The sequence below is a fragment of the Tursiops truncatus genome, chromosome 5 (genome assembly GCF_011762595.2).
Source record: "Tursiops truncatus isolate mTurTru1 chromosome 5, mTurTru1.mat.Y, whole genome shotgun sequence".
NCBI classification, from domain to species: Eukaryota; Metazoa; Chordata; class Mammalia; order Artiodactyla; family Delphinidae; genus Tursiops; species Tursiops truncatus.
This window is the reverse complement of record NC_047038.1, coordinates 57,608,423-57,628,421: the sequence shown is the minus strand read 5'-3', so window position 1 is coordinate 57,628,421 and position 19,999 is coordinate 57,608,423.

Genomic DNA, 19,999 nt, shown 5'->3' with positions numbered 1-19,999 from the left:
TCCCAGAACAGGGCTCGAACCCATGTCCCCTGCATTGGCAGGTGTATTCTTAATGACTGTGCCATCAGGGAAGTCCCAACAAATGTTTTTAATAAACATGAAATTATAACTCTGAAGTGTACTAAAATTAAACCTCCAGCTAAGGGTGAGGAGACGAGAATAAACATTCATTTTCCAAATAAGTGGAATGTAATACCTGCTTTAGTCAAAGCATATGGAATTGTTCATATTGACAGTAAAGGAATGTGCAACCAGAAATCATAGAAATTTATATTTTAAATTTGTAAAGAATTTCAAAATGAAGGGTATACAACTTTTAAATGATACCTAATGCTATATAATGACAGGATGACAGGTTGTGACAAATAGCATTTTAAAAGCTCTGCTCATAATGGAACTGAAGGTGTCATTTCCCTATAATTTTACATATGTCATTAATTTTCTATATCTGGATACAACATATTATCAAACAGATGGTCATCAAGGACTAAATCATTTTTAATAGAACATAATAATTTGAACTTACATCTATTAATCATTTTTCAATCTAACATTCATAGCCTAGCTAAACATTTCATGTTACTAACAAAATTAAAGAAAAAATGGAAAAAAGTTGTGTTTAACAGAGTATTTTTCAAAACTGCATTTAAGTGAAAATTTTTGCCAATATTTGTTTTCTAAAACTTTTAATGTAATTTTATAACCTGGATATATGACCAATTCATGCAATGTAAAATTTGTTGGAAAATAAAGAAAAAATGACATGTATATTTAAAATTTGTAGAAGGTTTTAATAAAGAGCACTTAATTGTATAATTTCTGTTGTGATATGTCAGCTAATAGAAATTGATAACTGGTATAAGACATAGTTTTTAAAATTATAGTTTATTACCAAAATATTGAACTAACTTGAGTTTTTGGATTTTCTCCTCTAAAGTCAATTCTGGAGAAATTTTACGAATGAGAAAGAAAAATATGTTTCAGATACTAACAACAAAAAAAGAAACACTAATAAATCCCTGAGAAGACTCAAAGCTGTCTTCCACTGATATATTTTAGGTCCCACTTCTGCATTTGGGACAGTTTTAAACTGGCCCCTCACAGCAGAAATCAGTCCAAATTATAAGAGGATTATAAGGCTGTATAAAATCCTTGAAGGGGTAAGGACTTGATACAATTTTTTTAGAGAGACTGGCTTCCTTAGGTATTATTCCTCCACACTTCTCCCTCCAAACACCTAGGGCTGATGGACGATAAATTGTGAAAACTGATTCCTCCCAGTGATGCTTCTCAATAAGGGTTTAAAATTGAAACCTTGACTATAGTATTTCCCGTATAGAGTTAACATAAAGTGTGAGTGGTCAGTATAAGTTCTGAAATACTTGTACTTCTGAATCCTTGCCTCATTGGTACATTTCTCATTAAATTATCCAATTCTCCCATGGAGTGGTGACTGGCCTTCAATCTTTCACTGAAGCACAGAGTAGTCATAGCAGAAATATACACAAAAAATATACTGCAAAAAAATATATATATATATATCAAAGACAAAAAGAAGAGTGTAAATGATGCCCAAGAGAAAGAACAGATAACCTGAAATGTACAAGAGTCACAGTAAGAAAATTCTCAATAGTAATAGCATATAGAAAAAGACTGTTGACTGTGTGTGTGCTTTTCTACGTATAGATGGAAAAGGTATTTGAAACTAGATATTGTACATCAAGCCAAACTATTGATTAAATGTGAGAGCACAATAAAAATTCCCTGGAGAATGTTCGGTCTTAAAATATTTGTCGCACAGAGACACACATTTAAAAAAAAAATTGGAGGACAACTCAATTTATTAGAGGAGACACATATTTTGAAGGGAAAATTGAGTATAATAAGCACTGCAAAAATTTAGTTAATCCTTAAATTCTGAGTTTCCTAAATCTGAGTATTTGTCCAATTCTTCATCTTTAAATAAAACCCATGTAGCTTTTTCATGAATTCTGGAAAATCTGTCCATTTTGATCTCTCTCTCTTTCTTGTTAATTGAAATCTCAATAGCACTTAACTGTGGAATTAGTCTGATCTACTGTTCTAGACATTTCTGCAATACATGGGGTAGTGTGTGTGTGCGTGTGTGTTTAGTTATTTAATTTTTCTTTTTTTTTGCGGTACGCGGGCCTCTCACTGTTGTGGCCTCTCCTGTTGTGGAGCACAGGCTCCGGACACGCAGGCTCAGCGGCCATGGCTCACGGGCCAGCCGCTCCACAGCATGTGGGATCATCCCAGACTGGGGCATGAACCTGTGTCCCCTGCATTGGCAGGCAGACTCTCAACCACTGAGCCACCAGGAAAGCCTTATTTAATTTTTTACAGTTTTACTTTGCTATGTGATTTTTAAAGAGACATAATTTTAATAAATTATGATTTGTTGAAATTTTTTTGAAGTTTTATCAAGTGGAATGGAATTTGTGTGAATTAAAGAGGTACATCTCCATCTTTTTAAAATAATAAAACAGACTGGTCTCTCAAAATGGCCCAAAGAATTACATTATATTTAGTAAGTTAAAACTGAAAATGTACTATAATGTATTTCTGGTCATGGAGAACTAAGACAAAGGAAATATTTTCCTACCTTTATTTTAATTTACCTCTTTATTTCAAATTCTATTAGTTCACATTGATGACTATTATAAGAGGAAAAAAGACTATTTTTCAGAATAAAATATAGTGTTATTCACTAAACAAATGTCAAAATTTAACAAAATATGTATACTGATTTTGAACGTGAGTTTGAAAGTTTGTAACAGCGAATTATCATGGGAGTTGACTTAAAATTAACCAGCCTTCTCTGCATTGCTAGGCAGGATAATCAAGCATCAGTAGAAAAATTTAATCTCTGTACAAATTACCCTGGGTGCATTACATCAAGTGTCCATGTAAGAAGTACTCAGTCACCAATCAAGTTCTATAATTTGGATTGAGTGACATGCGATTTTTAAAAACTGGGACGTATATTCAAAGTGATTGGTTTTTCTTCTCCTTCTTTGTGTCTTAATAAATTGCATATGTCTATCCTAATTGGAAATACAGTAAAATACATGGTATTTCATCTCAACTGTAACACTTCTAGAGGTTTAATTACCAGTCTCTGAATGTCCTTTACAGCAGTGTAACAAAAAATAAGGACGATTAATGATGATTCATGAAGTATTTGTTATGCTTCACAAGGAGATAAGGAGCTTGTACAAAAATGTAGATCACTTTGTCACTAAACACACCATTTATTTCAGCTTTTTTTTCTTTCTTCATACCAAGACTTTCTCAAAAAAGGAAGCAATGACTTGCATTTTCTCTCAAGCTTCTATCTCCTCCTGGCCAAATAACTCACGGTTCAAAGCACAACTACTTTGAATACCATTATTTCACACTATTCCTAACATAGTCTTTAATTTAGTAACATTCTGTCCGACTATGTTAATTTGACGAAGTAAAAGACACACATACTAAAAGATCATTCTTAATTTACATAGATTTCCAAACTCTGAACTTTCTGTATAAGACCCAGTGAAGAATTTTCAAATAACAAACAAACAAAAAATGCCAGAAATATTATTAGGTCAGCCTTAGGCAAAAAGTGACTTAGAGTCCACCTTACTCTCTCCCAGGAAGTATATAGTAGTCACTAAATCTACTACCCTGAGGCAGTGATATCAAATTCCTTAGGTTAGAAAGTTTTAAGAAAAGTTTGTGTGGGTTCATTTCATTTACAGTTTGACAGAGATTCTTCTTTTTGTATATTTTAATTGTTGATTTTTAAGGAGTAATAACTATGTTTTAAATTCATGCTGGTATTTGAATACTGTGGGATAATTTTACGAAAATTGGATATCCATTCTTCCTAGGAAACAGAAATTACAGAATAGTAGTGCTTTTCAGATCTGACCTCTTTGACTAGTTGATGCTTCAATATAAATACAGTAGAAAAAGTGACATTCAAGTATACAATATTTTCTATAAATAAATTAAGATACACTGGAAGCCTAAAATAAATTGGAATGACTAGACTCCAGTAAGATCTTTTCCATTCAAAATAAACTGTAAAGTGAATTTTATACACATACAGCTCAGAGATGTCAATGTTCATTAAGACAATGGATAAAATCAATTTGTTGAGATTTCAGGGACATTAATATTGTCACTTACCAGATGAACAATGGCTGATATTTCTGATTATGGTTTCTTGTCAAAATAATATACTCCTCAAAGAGTAATATTATGAATTTTTATTGCTTGTTATTAATCATAAAGGATATACAATCATTATAAGGAGAGTAGGAAAAATATGACATCAGTAAGGGCATGTAGAAAATAGGAAATGCTAAGAAAAATACCTTCCCATATTTCTCAGGTTAACACAATATAACAGGTCTCAGAAATATTTCTTAAAATTATTATGTGTTAAATTCATTTTGGTAATTCTTTTCTACTTGCAAATTTAGGAGTTGAGGTATATGATAAATATTACACAAAAGCAATCTCAAGAATTTTTTTTTAAATTCCTAATAAAAGACACATCCAAAAGGATTGTCTCTGTTCTGATTTAATTAACAAACTGTAAATTAACTCACCCATTTCATCATAGTGTGTCAGGCACTAATAACATTTTTAATAGTCATACCTGATGCAGTAGATACTATCTTTTAGACACACTGATCAGAAGCCAGAAAATAAACAAGAAAACTGTAGTTTAAGCATCCACCTGCATCAATATGGGACTATATCAGACAATCTTTTGACCGCAACATAACAATGAACAGAAATCATACATGGTCTGTGATGAACCTACTGATGAAGTGGAAGAGACTGTGATGTTAATATATATAGAATCTTTATTACATTGTAAATCCAATATAAGCAGGCAAAGCAAAATCCAATGATAAAAATACTCAGGTCACACTCATTAATTATTTTATTTTTATATGTGTAGATCAGTAGTTTAATAGTCAATCAATATTCAACTTTTTATATTTTGAAAATTTTAACAAAAGTAACAAACCTAGAAACTAGAAAATTGTATCTACATGAAAAATACTGTTTTGCAAGTGCCATAGAGGAAGACGATAACAAAAAAGGTTAAAACTTCACAAGAGTTTTATTTTTTCTGCTTTATTTAATTAAAAGGTCATGATCATAACCTAAAAGTGGTATTAAACCAATTTGAGAAATTATTTTTCCATAAGTTATAATACATTAGTTTGGTGATTAATTCAAAACAATTATATTACAAGCTTTAGTGTTCTTGCAGTGAGTACCACTTCATAAACAAATGAGTCAGGGAGTTTAAACTAATGATCATTCTGAATGTTATTCAGAGAGAATATTCTGTTCTTAACATATTTCAGATAGTCTCAAAAGGCAAAATTGATCTAAGTAATCTTTAGATTAGATAAAATTTGAAAGAATTATGTGTTTTCTAAAGGATGTATGAAGTACCTTCTCCATGTAAAGCACTGTCCTGGGCTTTGTGGAAAACAACGAGGAGTAAGATGTGGTTCTTGCTTCAAGAAACATATACTATACTAAGGTTTAAGAGACAAAGTAGCATCTCTTCTTTAAGAAAAATAGTGCCTATTCACTTTACTGAAATGATAACCTCACTGCTTTAATTCTCTACCATATTATTCCAGTGTATGCAGGCTGCTATAATAGAAACATCACAGATTAAATGGCTTAGAAAAAACAGAAATGTATTCTCACAATTCTGGAGCTGGGAAGTCTAAAGTCAAGGCACAGGCAGATTCAGTTTCTGGTGAGAGCTCACTTCCTCACAGATGGCCATCATCTCACGGTGTCCTCACACAGTGGAAGGAGTGAGGGAAATCTCTAGGATCTCTTTTAAAAGGACACTAATCCCATTCATGAGGGCTCTACTCTCATGACCTAATCATCTCCCAAAGGCCCCACTTTTCAGTACCACCACCTTGGGGGTTAGATTTCAACATATGACTTCTGGGGAGACACAAACATTCAGACCATACATATATAAACAGGGCAAGACACAGAAACAAACAAAATTCTCCTTTTAATTTTCCTATTGTTTTCAACTACAAAAAGATTGAAATTTAATTTGCTTCTTAAGTGATTCATTTGAGTAATTCATTCATATCCAATGCATCTAAGCCCAAGACCATTCAGCCTAAAGTTGCTTACTCAACATATCCAAAAACATATTTCTTCAGAATATTCCATTTGTTTTCCTCACAGGACTTAGTATAATTATTAGATAGATAGATATAGATGTATATATACACACACACCCCTACATGTATATATGCATATTTTTTTCTGTTTAATGATAACCATGCAAAGAAATCTTAAACTTAAGGAAAGTGGGATGCTTGTCTTGTTTGTTACTTAATATCCAGTTTTTAGCCCAGATTCTGCCCCATAATAGGAGTTCAGTCAAAAATTTTGGAATTAGTTAATGGACAAATCTACAAGAGAATGGATAGACAATGGATGAAATTATCTTTTCTGGTATGATTTTATATCACTTGCCTAAAATTTTCTTTATTCCCTTTAAGATTCCCTTCTTTTATTTTGAATCATTAAACAAAAACTTCCTGAATGATATGGACCTTTGTCTCAAAATGATTTGAACAACATTGTGAGATATGGAATGGAGTCCATAAGAAAATAAATGTAAACCAGACCCTTTATCTTGTCTCTACTACTGAATACCTAGTACTTCCACAGGTGCAGGTCTCTGTGGCAATAGCTCCAGCTTACTTGTGTGACACTGTCCAAAACTGTAAAGGGTCTGAGAGGTTTTTTTTTCCTTTACTCACAAGCTAACAAGTGAGTCTGTCACAGTTTCATGGGTGCTGATAGAAGACACAGACTCCTGGTTCAGAAATAAAAGACAGTTTATTATTCACAGCAATAGTGGTAGCCAGTATCAGCAGTATTTGTATGTGTGTGTGTGTGTGTGTGTGTGTGTGTGTGTGTGTGTGTGTGTGTGTGTGTGTCAGTTCTCTGAGCCCCAGTTTCCACATGAAGCTACAAAAGAGAGGCAGGGAATATCTGCAGACACAATGGGTTGCCTTAAAAAAGAAGGAAACATGCTTGCACTTTGACCTGAAGGAAGATACTATCTCTGTCTTACAACTCTGTTCAACATACAAACATCCTTCAACAGATAGGCTAGAACAATTAATAAGGGCAGAAACACAGGAGATGGATAGAAAATTGTCTCCTCAAAGCATACTTAGAGATTCCCCACTTGGGACAGAGTTTGAAAATACTGCAGGATGTCACATGGATAAGATAAGGTGAATACTGGCTGATTAGGGACTGTGAAGGACCAAATATTGTTAGACAGTTCTGGGGTCCTACTGGATCCTCAGGCAAGTTTCGCAGAATTGAAACAAGAAGCCATCAAAATCTGAGCCCAACTATCCAAGATGTATGTTTGTAGTTCTAGTCCCTGTGGGGCTATCCCCTGGAGCCAATGTCTTTAATTGAGTTGGAGTAGTTTCCTTAACAGTGTACCCCCATTTATTCTGAAAGAGAAACAATATGCAAAAGGAAAAATGACACATGGAAGCTCCTTGGTCTTCAGTGGTGTATAGACTTTATTTCCTTGGGATGGATTTGTTCCACATTCGACTTACTACGTGAGAGAAAACTAGAGTGCCTCATAATAGAATTTAAATTGGAGGTGTGGCAAAGGGAAGCTTACCCAAGATTATAAAATCATGGGAAATTTCATTTAGACAAGCAATAAATTTGAAAGTGCTTTTGTTCTTGTTAATATGAAAGACTCTTCACCTAATCATAATTTTATGTTGATACTATATGGTGACTTTGAATGCAGTAAAAGTGTAAGAATTTGCCTTTAAGATCACAGGGAGTCTGGTGGTAGTTTAATGATGAGAAGACTTTAATTTAGAAAGGATAGCCTACAAATTATTAATAAATTTGGATATGGTAGTGAAATATGACAACACTTAGAACAACAGGGCAAAGAAGTAGAACAAAGCTGTTTAATACAGTCAAAAGATAATGCTTTTGGACCTGGTAAAGAAATGGTCATTCTTTGGAAGGAGAAATTGAGGCTGTTGATATTTTATAACTAATTTTCTGAAATAAGGATAGAAAGGGTCATCTAAGCTGCAGCCAAAATCTCATACAAAGCAGCAGGAGAATGATCCTGCCCTAAATAATGGTTTTTCTAAATGGTCATGTTAAGGGGCAGGATAGATGAGGCATTGTAGGTCTGTAACCATCAGATTCATACACTGACTTAAAGGCGATCAACACGTTTTCAAAGTAATAGGTATTATTCATCTCCTTTTATCACAGACAAGAAAAAGAATCACTAATGGGCTCTTTTTTTTAAAGGAGGTAAACAACAACAAAAAACTGGGTAAGGCATACTAAAATAATAGCATAGATTGAACATAGGTATTGTTAAAGCATGAATACAGAGGATAGAAGTTCTGGTACAGAGGGAGGGAAGGGCAACCAGGTGGCAGAGTAGAATAAAAGGAACTCAGGTAATAAATTCAGGAGAAATTACTCATTATCCAGAGCCTGTAAGGAGTGTGGAGTGGGGGTGGACAGGGTGGGGGGGTGGGCGGGGGATAGTAAGAGAGATCTAACAGCAGAGAGAGGAAACAGACAGACCAGAGGAAAGTTTACAACATTTTAGACTCTAAAGGGAGAACTCCCAAGGCAGAATAGGAAAAGAAATAAAGGTATTTATAAGATTAAACACAGATAGGTCACTCATTGTTACACTGGCCACTTCAAACTCACACATGGTTTTAATAATGTAATAAGGAAAATTATCTGGAAATGAAAAATTTTAAAAATTGTTTACTTTGTTTAATTAGCTCTACCAGATAGTAGACAGAGTTGAAGACAAAGCATGATGTCATGACAGGGAAGAATATGAATTACATGCTTTAAAAAGAAGGTAAAATACAAGATAGCCTGGACTTTCCTCACTGAGTCATGTGTGAATCTTGTAGTTACATATCTACAATTCATCATTTTTTCTATTCCTTAATGTTGCCATTTGGAAGGACCCATGATCTAGGACAAGACTTACTTTCCTGTGCCTTTTAAGAGTTTTTGGTTGCTGCTTAGTTTACCCACTCTCCTGTTAATCATCACCACAAAAATCTGGACCCACCCAGAGGAAGGGGTAGTAGAGAAAATCAACAATTTTGAGAATCTCTTTAAGAAACAGGGTATAGGGCCTTCCCTGGTGGCACAGTGGTTGAGAGTCCACCTGCCGATGCAGGGGACATGGGTTCGTGCCCCAGTCCGGGAAGATCCCACATTCCACGGAGCGGCTAGGCCCGTGAGCCATGGCCGCTGACCCTGCGCATCCGGAGCCTGTGCTCCGCAATGGGAGAAGCCACAACAGTGAGAGGCCCGCGTACCACACACACAAAAAAAAAACAAAAAAAAAGAAACAGGGTATAAAAGTGATTTCTTTTTCTCCCAAATAACAAATTCTTGCAAGAATGACATCATATAACAAAAGAATATACAACCCATAGCAGCATTATCTTACTGGACCTAGAATCATTTACACTGTTTTTTTTCTTCTCTGAGTAAAGTAGTTATCTACACTACTGAAACCTAGAAAATGTTTGATATAATGATTACTAACTAATGTCACCTGCATTACATCAAGCCCTGTTTAAGGCTTCTGAAATACCTCTGTTCTGCAAATACTTACTAAGCATCCTTTCCCTATCAAACCTTCTAAAAGTCTCTGCCTTGATGGAACTTTGAGTCTGAAGAAGATCTGGGCAATATACATGGAAACAGCAGTGAAAATAAAATAATTACATCTTTGATTATATAATCTAAGGATGTCACATTAAATTGATCTAAGAACAGTGATAAGGATCTGGATTTCTTTACAAAGAATTTTGCCTTACACAGAAATTGACATTAGGGAAAATTATTACTGGAAATGTCCATGTAAAAATATTCCTCCGTGGGCTGACTTAATGTTCCAATTGTGATCATTGCTTTGTTCAGTTGTCATGTATTAAGCCTAGGTTTGAGTCATTGTGTTAGAAGCTGGTAATAAAAGCTTTCACATATACCTTCAACCTTTCTTCTCTTGGCTAATAAAACATGTTTTCAAGACAAGTGTTTCAAGTGTAGGCAATTTAAGAAAAATTTTACCTGAGAACTCAGATTAACATTATGAGCTAAAGGTTTGAGCTCTTTGTGATAGTTTGTATTTGAAAATATTAAATATCTAATTCTGGAAGGGTTATTCTACTCTATGCCATTCACATCAGGAATGACTATATGACTTTCTTTGGTCCATATGTCATTTGGACAGAAGATTTAAGAACCAGCTTGTAGTTTGCCATATTTCTTTTCTTTCTGTCAAGAGACTGTCAGTGTTCTAGACATAGGTGATTCTTCAGGTTGGTCCTGGTGGGAAAATGGCATGAATGGATGGATACTTAGCATAAGTAAGGAAAAAAACCAAACAAACATGGGTTGTTGCAATATACTATGATTTAGAGTTTACTTGTTCCATCAGTGTAGCATAGCCTTTTTTTTTTTTTTTTTTTTTTTGGTACGTGGGTCTCTCACTGTTGTGGCCTCTCCTGTTGCGGAGCACAGGCTCTGGACGCGCAGGATCAGCGGCCATGGCCCACGGGCCCAGCCGCTCCATGGCATGTGGGATCCTCCCGGACTGGGGCACAAGCCCGTGTCCCCTGCATCGGCAGGCGGACTCTCAACCACTGAGCCACCAGAGAAACCCCACAGCATAGACTTTTTTGATTGATAAACTCTCCACAAGCTTAACTTGCTTAAAAAAAAAAATTCCCGATATATTTTCCTTGTGAATTCAGGCTTCCTGTTAAAAACTCATACATAAATAGAAGATGTCTATAACCCTGGTGGTGCAGTGGTTAAGAATCTGCCTGTCAATGCAGGGGACACAGGTTCCAGCACTGGTCCGGGCAGATCCCACATGCCGCGGAGCAACTAAGCCCGTGCGCCACAACTACTGAGCCCACGTGCCTAGAACCCGTATTCCACAACAAGAGAAGCCACAGCAATAAGAGTAGTCCCCGCACACAACATAGAGTAGTCCCCGCTCGGCGCAACTAGAGAAAGCCCACACACAGCAAAAAAGACTCAACGCAGCCAAAAATAAAGAAATAAATTTATAATTAAAAAAATGAAAATGTATATAACCTTGGAAACTCAACTGAATTCTTCCTGACACCCTAAGCTTACTTAATCAATACTACACTTAATACATTTGTATTGGTCTCAATACATCATTTTAATACTTCCATTTCCATCTAGACTATAAACTTCTTAAAGGTAAAAGTCACAGTTTATAGTTCCACAGACATTCCAACACTGTCATTAATAAGCACTTATTGATGTAAAATACTAGCAAATAAAATTTTTCTAAAAAAAACAAGAAGATATATTTGGCTGAAAAGAAAATGTAAAGCATAAGAATATGTTGAATAATAAGAGTAAAGATTGGAGGAAGAGAAAATAAATATAAAATAGAGATTTCCATTAAAAGGAGAAATGAAGAATAGGCAAGGAATTTAAAAAAAATATCATGGGAAACTCGAGAAAAAATAAATGAGGCATTTTTAGAAAACAGTAAAAGATGAGCAGAAGGCAAATTAATGCTACCTCTATAATAATAGTTCTTTTTTTGTGTGTTTTACTTATTTAAACTATTAAATAGACAATGGAAACATTTACATTTAGGGACAAGTTTTCAATATTCTTTTTCTGTTTGAAAATTTGTCACAGAAAGTATTTTAGCCTAAAGATATAACACAAACATGCATTAACCTACACAGTTTGAATGTCTAATTTGTAAATGCTGTTAAAGCAGACTTGGTGTCAGTGGCCTTATAAGGTTCTAGTCCTGGAATTAAATGTGTTAATTAATGAAGACTGGTTTAAAATTCTAAAGTGACCAGTTGTGGACATTTTTTCTAATTCTGCCAGCTCTTTCCAGCTCTTTATTTATTAGTTCCCCTTAGGAATATTGGTTTTATTCATCTAATTAAATTTTGTTACTCTTTTACTAGCTTTTGGCCTTTCTTTCCTCCTTTCCTTTTTCCTCTCCTCCTCATCCTCTTCTATGTAAGTATTTTCTCCAATCACATATATTCACTTAGCAGCCAAACTTGCTTCCCTCATATGAATCCTCATCATCAATTTGCTTACCCAAGAGATGAGATAGCATCAATACTTAGAATCTAAGAATTTAAATAATTTAAGTATAAAATTAAAAATAATTTAATGAGGTATAAATCCATTGAATTCATATATTTATAAAATTTATCCCAGATACTCAAGCTATTGACATTTTCAGAACATTTGTTTTTGTTCAATGCTCAAATTAAAACATGGTTATCATTTTATAATTTTTAACATAACAGACAATTTGAGAAATATCAGGCCATTGCTTTTAAGATTTGAAGTTTATTTTATGGATTAAAAAAATAAAATAGGAATACAGTAATATTTTTTTTCTTAAATATCAACAGTGAAGTTTTCTGAGTTGTGTTCTGTTAAAAGTACTGATAAAGTGACCTCAGTTCCTTGTTTAAATTATCAGCTAAAAGGGTAATTATGTAAAGTAGAGGACCTTTGAATTATTTATGAATGTATTGCTGGTGTAGGGAGTTCCATATGTGGTTGCTTCTCTCTTTTATGCTTTGTTTAGTGAGCGGCAGCCAACACCACGAATGAGACTAAATGTAAGGACATTCACAGAAATTCTTAATGGCTTTCTGCGGAGGGTCAGAAAGGGCAAGAAAAACTTCAGCAAGGCTGATTATAAATTTCAAATGGCCATCACTTAATTATGGGAGCTTTTATGTTCAAGTTATGTATCTTTTCATAATCCTATCGTATTTCATTAATTACCACAAACTGCTCTCTTGAAATCATGGTTTACCACTTACTTATATTCTTTTCACATATTTCATATACTTATTACTTAAAATGATCCTTATGATTGATAGGTAAAGATATTTTACTAATTGGCTAAACATATTTATTTATAAATAATTTTATAACATATATATTTATATATATATATAAAGTCTGATATATTATATGCATGTGTTCAATAAAAAATCTTTTTAAATTAACATTTTAAGACTACCATACTTGTTACAAAAAGACACAAACTTTATTGACTCTTTAGTTCTCTGATTCTAAATTCATATTGCATTTGTGAAATAATGAAACTATATACATTAAATATGATAGTTATTAATGCTCTACAGAGCATATGTAAGACATGTCATCCTCAGGCATTGTGGATTATTGGATTCAAATTTCTATCCCAGGAGTCTCTTGTACATGTCTGTGCTTTATATGCCACAATCAGATGGGACTATTCTTTGCCAAAAGCTCCCAAGTAAATATATGTGTGTGATAGTTTCAGAATAGATCATCTGTAGACCAGTGATATAATGTTATAATTTAATACATAAAGTACTATAAAATAGATGCTCTTGCCACATTTATTTTTTTAGTGAAGCATCTCTTCCTTCAGTTATCAAGCATTTAATTTACTTTTTACAGAAGAGACCAAGCAATACTACAGAGTAGAAAATATAGTAAAACTCCTGGAAAACTTGATCATTCTGTTGTGTCAATTTTAGAACATAAAATAAGATAAAGTTCAGATGTAAGTTATATTTGTGGCAGTTGAAGAAAAGCTAATTAAGAATTTGTTTACTACCATAGTTTTAACACTTTGACAATGTGATGAACAGTCAAAATCAGTGAAGATATATAATTTACAATGAAAACAATAATCTCAAGTGTATAATGACTCATGGCGTCTTAATAGGCTACATGGTAAAAGGAAAGTGTCAATAGGATCCATTCAGTTCTGTGCCCATCAGGTTAATAGATTTTTCCACATTGCCCCACTCTCCACATTAAATTGCCTATTTGGGTTTACAAGAGTTAAAGATAATGTGATATTGGCTGAAGAGAGGGTGAAGAATCTAAGATAGCTTAGAACTGAGTCCTGTCTATGCTCCTTCACCCTGCTCTCTGGTCCTACTGGACATATAGTCCTTCTCCCTCCTCTGAAGATGGGATTCATTTCTCTCTCCTCAGCTCATGTGTTTTCTCGTCTTCAGTAGAACAAAATCTTGCTTTACCAAAATGAATTTATACTTCTGTCCCACACTTAATGGATTTTTTTGGGGAACTTTATTTCTCCTGTACTGCTTTAGAAAGAAAGCAGGATGGTTAAAAAAAAAAAAAAAAACACACACATATTAGTTGTACATCACAATACTTTGTGATGTAACTCTGCCATAACACAAAAGTTGTAGAGAATATTTTATTTAAATGACTTGTTAATTAACTATTTTCTATTATTTACTGATATTACAAAAACATTTCAATGAAATACACAATAATCTGAATGGATATTATGTTTTTCCAATCACAAGTTGCAAAATAAGCTCTTGAGAGTTAGAATTTGTTCAAATCCATAAAATATGACGGAGTCAAGATTTCAATTTAGGTGTAAATAATTTCCGTGGCATTATTCCTTCCACTTTGACACTCTGCCTCCAGCTGCACTTCATTTTTAATTTTGGGGGGGGAGTATCATTTAATTTACTTGGCAAATTTCTTTTTGTTTTATTTCTTTTGTCAAATAATGATAAACTTAGTTGACTTCATGTTAGCAATATCGCAAATACCGTATATCTGAAATCTAGTTACTTATTTTATTATTTAAAAAAATTTTTTTTAATTTATTCTTTTGGCTGTGTTGGGTCTTTTTTGCTGCACGCGGGCTTTCTCTAGTTGTGGCAAGCAGGGGCTACTCTTCCTTGCAGTGTGGGCTTCTCATGGCGGTGACCTCTCTTGTTGCCAAGTGCTGGCTCTAGATGTATGGGTTTCAGTAGTTGTGGCTTGTGGGCTTCAGTAGTTGTGGCTCGCGGGCTCTAGAGCACAGGCTCAGTAGTTGTGGTGCACAGGCTTAGTTGCTCCGAGGTATGTGGGATCTCCCCAGACCAGGGATCTAACCCACGTCCCCTGCATTGGCAGGCGGATTCTTAACCACTGCACCACAAGGGGAAGTCCGAGAAATCTAATTACTTTCAATTGTGGTATTGCTGTGTATGACAACTAATTGTTTCAAGGATTAGTTTGTAAGTGGTGTTGATATATTAACTTACAATTTTTGCTTGGCCAGAATTTTTTCCCCATCCCTCTTGTTCTTGGTCTTACTTATTTACTTTGTTTTATTGGTTCGAGAAGTTTCCCTGTACCTCAACGTAGATGGAGTCACCAATCACAGTGCCTTGCCCCTTAACAAAGGGTGGGCTTAGAATACATGCTGGGTCCATTAGAATTCTTTATCCACAATATAAACCAATGAGAATCTTCCCTGAAACATCTTAAGGGAATTCAGTGGAAGAAAAAGCTAACTTCATCTTTGACAACAAAATGTTAAACAAAATTTGCCTTAAACTGCTGATGGTTGTATTCCCTGGTTGCAAGGAGAAAAGATAACTGTAAGACAAAACCAATATACAAAGGGAAACAGAGACTGATACAGGGCTCTAAAATGACCATTAAAGACGCTAGATCCATTTGTTCCTGAAGTCACAAATTCAGGACATAAGTACACAAATTCCTAAGCTTTGTTATCTAAAGTAACATAAGTACACAAGGGCATAAGTACACAAATTCCTAAGTTTTGTTATCTAAATTTCATTGTGTTATTTTGTCACTGGTAACTGAAAGAATTTTGACAAATATAGAAATTATTTTCTGGAAGTACGCTTTCAAAGAGACTGTACATAAAATATGGTATGGACTAAGTAGAATTAAGGACAAAGATTCCTCTTATTCCCAATGAAAAATTAATAATCTTCATCATATCATAATTAAGCAGATGACCAATTATACTAATAGATTCTGCCTTTTGAGATTCAGACTTTACTTTTTAAAGCCTGAAATTTTAGAAAAGTAGCAGAAAATATCTGAATATTGGAGTGGACTAATTATTTATGGAACTGTCTTTTCACAAAATAATAAAAATACAAAGTCTTATTGAATTTGTGTTCAATTTATTTTAGTTTTGTATTTAGAAAAAATGGAAATATGCAGATGATACTAAATTCTTTCAGAGAATAAAATGCCTAATTCATGAGAATAAATGATATGAAGGGTTCTTGACTCTGCATGTAAGCAGAAAAGTGATTTTCATTGATTTCAGGTTGTACAAGAAGTGTAAGGTAATTTATCTAGGAACAAAATTCACATTATAATTTTTTAAAAGAGGTCATAAAATAAAATAAAATAAAATAAAATAGTGACAGACTTTATCAAGCTGCTTACCTAGTCCAGTAAACTCTTAAATCTGCCATCACATTTCTGCTGAGTGGGCATTTCACAAGGTCCCAGTCCTGGAATTTTAATAGATAAAATATGATGGTTAAGGGGATGGGAGGTAATGGGAGATTGGTGGTAAAGTTGCACCTATAGTTACACTTCTTTTCTTTTTTTGACCACAGCTTGTGGCCTTGGATACAGAGCTCAGACTATAAATTATACAAGGATTTTCCACCGTACTGAGGGTCAGTGCCCCCAACACCCCTACACACACACCTTGTTCAAGGATCAATTGTAATGGCAAAACCTAGTAGGAAGACTTAAGTAAGCTGGGCTTAAGAATGACATCATAAATCTAGACTCTTCTTAGTGTGCCCCCAAGTTTAGAATAAGGTTTCATTTTTTTATAACAACTCATACTTTCAAGTTAGCTACTTGCCCTTGGAAGCATGTGTTCTATGTTCTAGGGAAGAGGAAGAAAGAAAGGCTAAAGGATCTAGAGGTATCCCAAACAATTCTGTTTTTGGTTGGTTTGTTTGGGGTTTTTGTTGTTGTTTTTGTTGTTTTTCCTGAAGCTTTGTTTTTGTTGTTTTTCCTGAAGCTTTGTTTTTCCTGAAGCTTTCTTTTCATCTCTTTCCTTACCTAAGCTCCCTCAGCACTTGCATACGCCACGTGAAAAATTATTTTGGGGTATGAAAACATGGAAGAGGAGGGAATTGAGAAGGGTTAAGTGTTTAAGAAGGAAAAACTAAACTAAAAGTGTATTAAAACTAAGAGTGCAGATTTTAAACTGGTTATCACTGTGGGAAACTGGACATCAGTCCAACTGTTCCAAATACACCTTAGAATTTTTTCCCTAAAATGAGGAAGAACCTATTTACCCACTGACTCCTCCCTCCCATCCCCATTGCACAAAGGTTATCCCAGAAATAATTAACGCCCTCTGACTTCAGTTCTACTCTATGTGCTGGAAGAGCTGAGTGGGCTTGGTCAGCATCCCATTCAGTGAGAGCAGAGCAGATCAGGCAAAACAATTATTAGTCCTTTCCAAACTTGATTTAATGGAACTCTATTGATCATTTATTAGTTAATTTTACATTTATATTCCATCAATCTTTCCAAACCTAGGCCAATATTCTACTGCACTTTTGTATGGTAACTTGTATTTTGTGTGTTATCTTAAATCATTTTTCTGCTACTTTTGTTTAGTGACGGTTATTGATTTCTTCTTCCAAGTTTATGAGACATATGATTTCAATTTCCAAATATATTATTTGAATTTTTTACATTAAACTTATAAAATAACTCTGAAAAACATCAATAATTGCACAATGGCATATAATTCACCTTTTAACTTATTTTAAAAATTTGAATGTGCCTTAGCAAATATGTTTTGTTTCTTTTAATGTTTATATAGACTCTTTATAATTTCTCCCTAGGTCATTGGCTTGTATTTTATAATTCCATTATAATTTTCTTACTGTTGATTAATGTATTTCTTCCATTGTATTTTCTAATTTGCTATTGACATTATAAAGAAAAAACTACTGAAAATTTATATATATGGCCAAGTTCCTCAGCTCACTTATTACTTTCAGGCTCTAGCTTGATTTTCTTAAGTGTTCTAGGTAGACAAGTTTTTCCACAACTTGTTATTATTTCTATTTCTTGCTTCCTGCATTTACTATCTTCAGGGAAAACTATGAATAATAGTGATGAGAACAGGCATCATGTTCTTATTCTTGACTTTATTGACGATGACTCTAGTACAGTATGTTCAGCGAGATATTAATAGATATGTGTAAAAGAATTTCACTGACCAAATAAGTGGAGGAAAATGTATCTTAACATGCTTGATCAGGGCCTGGCAACTAATTAGTCATAGAAAGTTGAACTATTATTTTTGTATAATTTTTCCCTTTATCTCCATACCTCTTTGATTTCCTACAACACATTCCCAAATAATATTTTAGTGTATTTAAAATTCACCTACAGAGGAATTATCATGGAGTTTTTATCTAATAATCCTTTGTCAGTTTCAGATATTTTAAGTATTAGTTACTCCTGTGTCAGTTGTCTTATTAACTCTTTTCCTCATTGTACTTAATTGAAAGGAAATCTTTATTTTTAATATAAATTAATCAAATTAATATTTTTTTATGGATTTACCTTTTTGGTTTAAAGAAATACTTTATCATTCTTAATTGATCTTCTATGATATAAAGATGAACTTCTATAATATTACTGCTAATTTTATTGTTTTATACTTAGGCTTTTTTTTTTTTCTACTAGCATTTCTAATCAATCTCTTATGTCCATAATTTTATTTTAATATATTTAACTTAATATTTTATTTATTTGCATCATCTCTCAGTATTTTTTGACCAGTGCTTACAAAGGCGAGTCTTTCTTATTAATCTATTCAAAGAATATATTTGTTTCTACAGTCTTGAATTTTTGTTGTTGTTGTCTTTGGTTTTGCCTTTATATTGATTACTTTTTTTTTCCTGATTCTTTAGTATTGTTATTGTGTCTGTTGTATTTTTTCCTATGTTTTTCATTTGAATTAATGAATTTAAACCTTTAGATTTTGTTTTTACAATTGCTTTAATAGTTGTCCCACATTTTGACAGACAGTGTTATCATATTACTTTAATTCTAAATATTTGCTAATTAGCTGCATGATTTCTTTTTAAGTATAAGGTGAATTTCCAATTATATGGATTTATAGTCTACATTTTGGTCATTACTTTCTAATTTTATTGCCTTATATTTGGAGAATGTAATCTGATATTTATCTCTAGGAATTTATTGATGTATATTTCTGGCTTAAATAATGGTTTATTTGTGAAAATGTTTAACATATGCTTGTATATGCTGGGTACTAATGCTTTTGGGATCAAGATGTCTATATTTCTTCATAGTTCAGGCATATTAGACTTGCTAAATTTTGAGGTCTCTTCTTAATTTTGTCTAATGAAACAAATTATTAACTAATGAAAGAGGTTTTTTAAAATTTCTAAATACTACTAATGCATCTAAACTTATTAATGTCTGTATTTTTCCTGTAATTAGACAAGTATATATAGCATGTTTTCATACCAAATCATATATCCATCTCTAAAATTTTATTTTATTATATCATTTATCTCTCTTTTTTCCCTTTGTATATAGTTTTTTTTGACAAGACTGAATTTAATCAAAGTATATGATCACCTTCTTTTTTCATAGCTCTTGGAGTACGTTATTGTTTTTTTTTAATTAATATCATTACTTAAGTACTTCCTATAGAAATATTTTCCATGTGGATTTTTTAAGGCGAATCATATATGGTTTGTATTCCTGAAAATATTTTCACTGTATCTTCATATTTCAGTGACATTTTATTAGGATCTAAAAGTTTACATCTAGGATCATTTTGTTTTTAGATAATAAAGTTGTTACTTAATGTCCTATTTCGTCCAATGTTGCTGTTCAAAATTTAATGTCAGCCTGATCTTTGTTTCTTTATAAAAGAACACATTTTTTCCCTCTCTCTAGAATCTCTCATAATTTTCTATTTGTCTTGGCATTCTTTAGTTTAGTGTTCATAAATTTC